This window comes from Notothenia coriiceps, unplaced genomic scaffold (assembly GCF_000735185.1).
Source record: "Notothenia coriiceps isolate Sejong01 unplaced genomic scaffold, NC01 NC01_scaffold00037244, whole genome shotgun sequence".
Classification (NCBI taxonomy): Eukaryota; Metazoa; Chordata; class Actinopteri; order Perciformes; family Nototheniidae; genus Notothenia; species Notothenia coriiceps.
Window position 1 is genome coordinate 7555175 of NW_011369945.1, and position 6722 is coordinate 7561896.

Genomic DNA, 6722 nt, shown 5'->3' on the forward strand with positions numbered 1-6722 from the left:
ATACTGAATAAGAGATTTACTGTAAACTGCTGCAAAAATGTGATGGCAACTTATAAATGTATACTCTAATTAATTAATGTTAATGTCTTTCATTTTATTAAAATTAAATAAAATTACATAAAACCATTTTCCATTTAAAAGTTTTGATTCAAGAACAAATCTCTGTTATTCATAGATCTCATTAAGTCACCTTTAGACATGTATATTCTTCAAATTGTTGTAAAAAGCAAAAGTCTTCTTCTGTCAGATGCATGCATATCGTGCACCGTTAAAAGGGGGAGCCTATCATGAGCAAAAGGACTTTTTGATGGCTTTACACATAATATGGTGTTCGGCCGGTGGCCGGGGAAGCTCACGCAGCATCAGAAAATAAAACGTTTCTCTTTTCCTCCGTACCCAATCTTTTAACGGGAGTAAAAGCGAGCAGATACATATTTGGTGCCGATACTGACTCATTCGGCGGGGGGACACACAGAAAGTTGCCATCATGACAACAAGTCTGCCTGACGTGTTTAAACTTCTAAACGTGGTATTACGACATTAAATCACGGTCAATTTGTTCATCTTGTTGTAGTTGTAGCCCGCATTGCCAGTGATTCCTCTCTAGTTTAGGCATACTTCAGCTGTTGTTGGCCCGAAGAGCCTCGATTATGGGGCCCAGAAAACTTTGAAAATAGTACCCGCTCACGGTCTACGTATAGGCTAAGTGGAAAGCGCGCGCGCGCAACCAAAAAGCGAGGCCCCGCAAGGCTCGCCACGCTGTAAAGCGAGCTCCGGCTGTAGTGGAAATAGCGCCATACAGGGCTGCAAAAGAGGCGGTTTGAGCAGTATGAAGGCATGGCTAGCATGGGCTGATCTGTTTGGTATTTTAAGCATAAAAACTTTCACATGTTTTTTTATAGGCTATGGTGCCTTTTTTTCCATATTAAGGCATAATAGTCAGCTTAAGTTTAAACATCGTGCATGCGGCAATGCATTTGGTCAGCCGCGTCTAGACGTCAAGTGTCCTATTATGGGTGCCGTACGGAGCTTGTCCATATGGCGGCACATCTCGGCAGCATGTGCAATGCAGCGGGTAGACTGACTAGCTGCACCGAAGTCCCGGCCGGAAGTCCGCGGAGTTGGGGACTCGCTCAGTCTGGGAGTAATGCCAGACGCCGACACTCTCATCTCCACGCACTCCATGTTTTCTTTTGTGTTGCATAAGTTAGTCTCTCTCCGTTTGTGCGGTGAGCTAATGGCTAATAATGCTATGGACGAGGAAAGATAAAATGGGCGGCTCAGCAAAACCTTGTTGGATTTTTTATGGGGCTTTGTTTGCAATCCGCCCAGCCAATCAGAATGGGAACTCTTTGTGCTCCGCACGAAAGTACCTGCTCTCTAGCAGGGACTGAAAGGGGGTGAAAGGTTATCATGAACTAAGTTCTAGTTCCGTTTTTTTTTGGTGTGAATGCACATTTTAGGAACTATATCGGAACTATACTGGGAAAAGTACTCCGATGTGAAAGCGCCTAATGGGCATAAAAGGGCCACTTTAAACATATTTTACTCTACCAGGAGAGAAACTGATCCCACAGATCACTTGATCATGAATAAAAGCGACACACATCAACACCAAATTCCTTTAAATAGAAGCCTTAATGAATGCTAAGAAATGAAAACAGCCATACTGACCTTTTGGTGGAATTTACCTTCTAATTAAAATCAAGGGAAAACTGCTCTTTTCATTTCTGTGTCTATGTGTGTGTCGCTGTGAAAAGGACAGCACACACCAAAGGGAATCCCAATTCCCAGCAAAGTGATGAGCGTAAACACATAAAATCCAGTTGACATCTCCCAAGCAGGAGAGGGAGATTTAATAAATGACGAGAAGGCCTCTGTGTGTACAGTCAACCGGCCAGACAAGTGTTTGATTTCCCTCAAGGACACAATGTTTCCTCTGCACGAGAACAAACTAAAAGAAATCCAATCATGTTGTGTCTGGGCCTGCGAACCCGTACGGTTGATGTCTATTTTTATAAGGAGATGGAGAAACTGACAACCCTTGTCATTTCGCACAGTAAGAAAATCTAAGATAATATGCAACCTGTCATTATTAGATCTTTTATATAATGTTGCAGGGAGATCTCATTAGGAGGGTCTGCGTGGGGAGAAAGAGAAAAACCCTGTGAGTTAAAAAGAGGCAGGAAAATATCTCTAACTCTAAATAAAGAGAGGAGAGAGAGGAAGATTAGTGCATCCTCTGCCTGCTGCTGAGCTCGATAAAGTGCCCGGGAGTCATGGGGGGGGTTTGCTAAAGCGATGCTCAATCACCCAAAATATAAAGGCTTTTCACCCTCAGCATGGGATAAAGAAAGAAATGAGTTCTCCTGCTGCTTCTGAGGGAAATGGCAGTTCTGAGTTAACCTGGTTCATGTTGGTTCGACTCAGAGACCAAAAGTCTGAGTCAGGACATACAGCGTGAGAAAGGACAGAAAGATGGAGAGGGAAGTCTGGGAAGAGCTTCTGAAGTTCTGGCATGTTAGTGAGTGAAAATCGTCATACTTCTTGATTTACTGCATTGTTATCAAAACAAATTCATCATAATCCATAATTCTTAAATGGACTTTAATAGAAAATGTAATGTTGGCCAAGAAAGATAAGAGAATAAAAAGCTATTGCAATAAATTTGGGCTATAGCCCAACCATCAGCCCCAGGTAGGGGACCACTTATATTGTTGTATAGAAAACTTAGAAATCAAAATGTTTACAATTTATTGAATTTTTAGCAACATTTCAAATACCAGAGGATTGTATGTCCTTCAAAGTTTGTTGTAGGAGAAGCTCATAGTCCATCCCTGAAAATACATCTGTCTACCATTTCAAAAGTGAAATATTTTGCAAACATTACAGTTATATTCGTGGCTTTACATGTGAGGTTCCACCGCAGTCGTTATGATTATCTAGTTCTGCCTACAACAAGTTTTTGTCTTTAGTTCAGTTAGTAACTAGTGAGAGGTGCCAAAAGTGGTGAAATAGCCCAAATATCAAACAGTTCACAATCAAACTACACCTTTTATTATTATGCAATCTCAGAAACTTCTATATAGACAAATCAACTTATCTTTGACTAATCTTTTACATAAAAACTTGATAAAGGTGGTAATTATTTTACAAATAGGAGAGAAACCAATAGATACACTTTTTTTCAGTAGGGTTAAGAAAAGCACTTCATCACTTTTGTTGGAGTCTGAGATGATACTTCAATGGTTATGTTCGACACACAGCCAAAAAACATCATAGAAATGTAATTTGTCATTTGATTTTATGAGGATTGACAAATTCTCAGACTCAAATGATTAATTGATTACCATCAATGTTTCCTATTCATTTTCTGTCAACTGACTGAGTGTTTTAAGTTCAGAGCAGGTGAACTGATTTATACAATATTATAAAGGTGTTGCTTGTTTTTGTGTGTCCACCCCTGTGGGTTTAACATCAGCGCTCCGCATGTGGCGTCTTTGTTTGGAGACATGCTGTCCGGAAACACTCAAATAAACACATGTACGACAGCAAAGCAAACACACAGTGGGAGATATGGATTTCTGTTGATGGCCATGTTTCAGCCGCCTCAGGCTGTGCACCTGTGGATGAGAGGCTCAATAATCCGTCTGTCAACAACACAGACGCACCACTCCAGCACACACACACACAAACACACACACACACAAAGCTCAGAGGGAGAAACTGATCTGTCTGGTTTCAATACTAATACTGATACTGAGATTTATGACAAAACTAATGTGATAGAAGTGGAAGCTGCTCAGAAACACAAGCTTTGCTTTCATTAAAACAAACTTACTAAAGCCCTCATTCGTCTTACTGACAGGTGTTCAATCCACCTCTCCACATCCAGGATGCAATCACATGCTAGTGTGCGTGTGTGTGTGTGTGTGTGTGTGCGTGCGTGCGTGCGTGTGTGTGTGCGTGTGTCTGAGTGTAATATCAAGCCTCTGTCTGGAGTGTGATGGTCCAGTGGAGCCAAACCTATAGTGGACTGTCACAGTTATAATAAAGTTGTACATTAGAGATGTACTTATCTTATTGAGTTAACAGAAGAAGATATACAGTATCGTAATAATAATGAGTCCAACTGTCTGGTCCTTTCAGACTGCAATAACAATATTAATCATAAATATATTAGAGTGATTTTATATTTTGAGAAGAACTGTTGTGATATGAAGGGCCTCAAGAAGGAGGAAAAAACTTTAAGGTATACTTTAAGCCATCTATGTCACAAAACGTTATGACAAGTACAACCACGTTGTTTACATAGAGTGAGTTACAAAGCTAAAAAGTGGGTATTCTTATTTTGGTCATTCTTTTTTTATTATTGCTTCATATATTTATTAATGTATTAATATTAGGACAATTGTGAATTTAACAAAAATAATATAACCTTTTTTTGTATTAGTTTTTTTCTTTAAGAATGAATACTGTAAGTAACTGATGATTCAATTGGTAATTTTAATGTTGAAGTATTCTGTTAAGGCATCGTTATATGGTTTGCATATATTGGGATAAATGCAATATAATATATATTTGTATTTAGTATATAAGATTACATATATAAAATATAACCCCACCTCACTCAAACCTCACAGAAAAAGGAAAATAATATTGTATTTCAGGGGGTGTTGATCATATGTAATCAACCAACAAAACCTTGCAAAACGTGAAGCAACAACGTAAAGATAACATCTAAATAATCAACATATTCTGGTACACAGCAGCAGTCACAAATACTTATGTACAAACGAAAACTCTGTAACCATCGGCACACACAGAAGAGTACACAAACACGATTGAGGAATTAACAAACACACACACGGTTGTCTAATTAGTAATTTAATGTAATATTCTAAATCAGGGCTTCTCAAACTCCGGACCGATCTGCAACTCAATCCGGACCGAACCCTGTGTCCCATTATTAAATTAAAAAAATTAAAAAAATTCTGAATCTGATGAAAATTAAAGTGGACCTATTATGCTATATTGGGATATATTGTAGGGCCATACCTATACAAAACATGTCTAAAGTTTTGTGCTGTGATCTACCAAACAGATCACCCATTGTAGCCATGCCTCGTACTGCTCATCATACCCCTCTTTTGTAGCCCTGTTAGAGAAACGCGGATTTTACCCAAAATCCGCGTTTCTCTAACAGGGCTACAAAAGAGGGGTATGATGAGCAGTACGAGGCATGGCTACAATGGGTGATCTGTTTGGTAGATCACAGCACAAANCCGGTATTCCTGCATCTTGTGACTGTAACTCCCTCTCTTGTATATGAGCATGTGAAGGACACTGTTCTGGGAACTAGTCGTAAAATATACTCTGTATGTGCTGACAACTTCCATTCTTGCAAGGATAATAAATACATGTATCCTGTAGTCGGTGACAAGTGATATTTTTAAAAGTAACACTTTTCCTATTTCTTTTTACTTTGGGGGCAGAACTGTCCTTATAAGAGTCTATAATAGTATAGATCCCATGTTTTAACGTCAGTCTTGGTGACATAAAAAGTGTTGAGGTTACTATTAGTGCGCGAGCGGCCAGTGGTAAAGTGTGGACGCAGATTGGGGGGTTATTGAAGAACAATTATCTGATTGATGTCATCACACAGCTAAACTGGTGGTGCAAGAACATAATCGTGACAGTAATTGTGTCAACAAAACTGACTCTGTTTCCTTATTGCATCAAACTTTCATTAGACTCCTTTGATAAACTACGCAGGCTTCAGTTATGATCTTAAACCCTTTTGAATAAACCATCCTGGATTGAGATCAAACATTTCATAAATAAAATGATCTTATCAGAGATCCACTGCATTTATTCACTCCGTATGTATATCCATTACTTCTTTGCTTCTGCTCTATTTTTATGTAAATCTCTAATCTGTATGAACCACAACATTACGCACACAGTATAAATAGATTCTATTCAGCAGATTTTTAATCCACAGATGAAACAGAGAGAAGAATGAAGTCATCTGGGCGCATTATGTATGCTATTGTAGGAGCATTATTTTAATAGGGACGTAGAAACTTTTCACACTTTCTCTTATTTCTATTAGTCACTCTACAGTCAATCTTCACAATATGGAGGCGTAAGTCAGTGCTGCATATACAAGTGAGTGTTGAGAAAAGCATTAACAAAAAATACCTTTTAAAATGTAAATAAAAGAGTGTGTGCTATTTCTAAAGCAAATCAATTTCCTTGCTTGTTATGTAAATGCAAATAATCAGAATGTTGTGGGCTCTGTTGCTTTATCAATCAGTTCTTGAATAGCGCCCTGAAAAGACATCCTGAACACTGATAACATAATCTCTGTATCAAAGAATACATATATTCTTTGGGACCTCGTACATTTTAAAAGCCCAGTGTTTTGCTGTGTGCGTTATTGACAGCTCAATTCATATCAGTCGACATCTCCTAAGCGCTTCATGCCGGATCAAGACTGCCGTGTTATCTGAATTGGAGGTGGGAAACTAAAGGAACCTGTCATGTCGCATTCAGAGGGAAGAGGTGTGTGCATCAGAGTCTGATGTATGTGCTGCAGAGATAACAGTCCCATAGCGGCGCACTAGGGCAACAGGAAGATTCCTCTTCATCACTCCAGCTCTGCCACTAGTACTGTGACATAGATAATAACTGTTGTGTGCAACCCGTCTCAAAGCAGC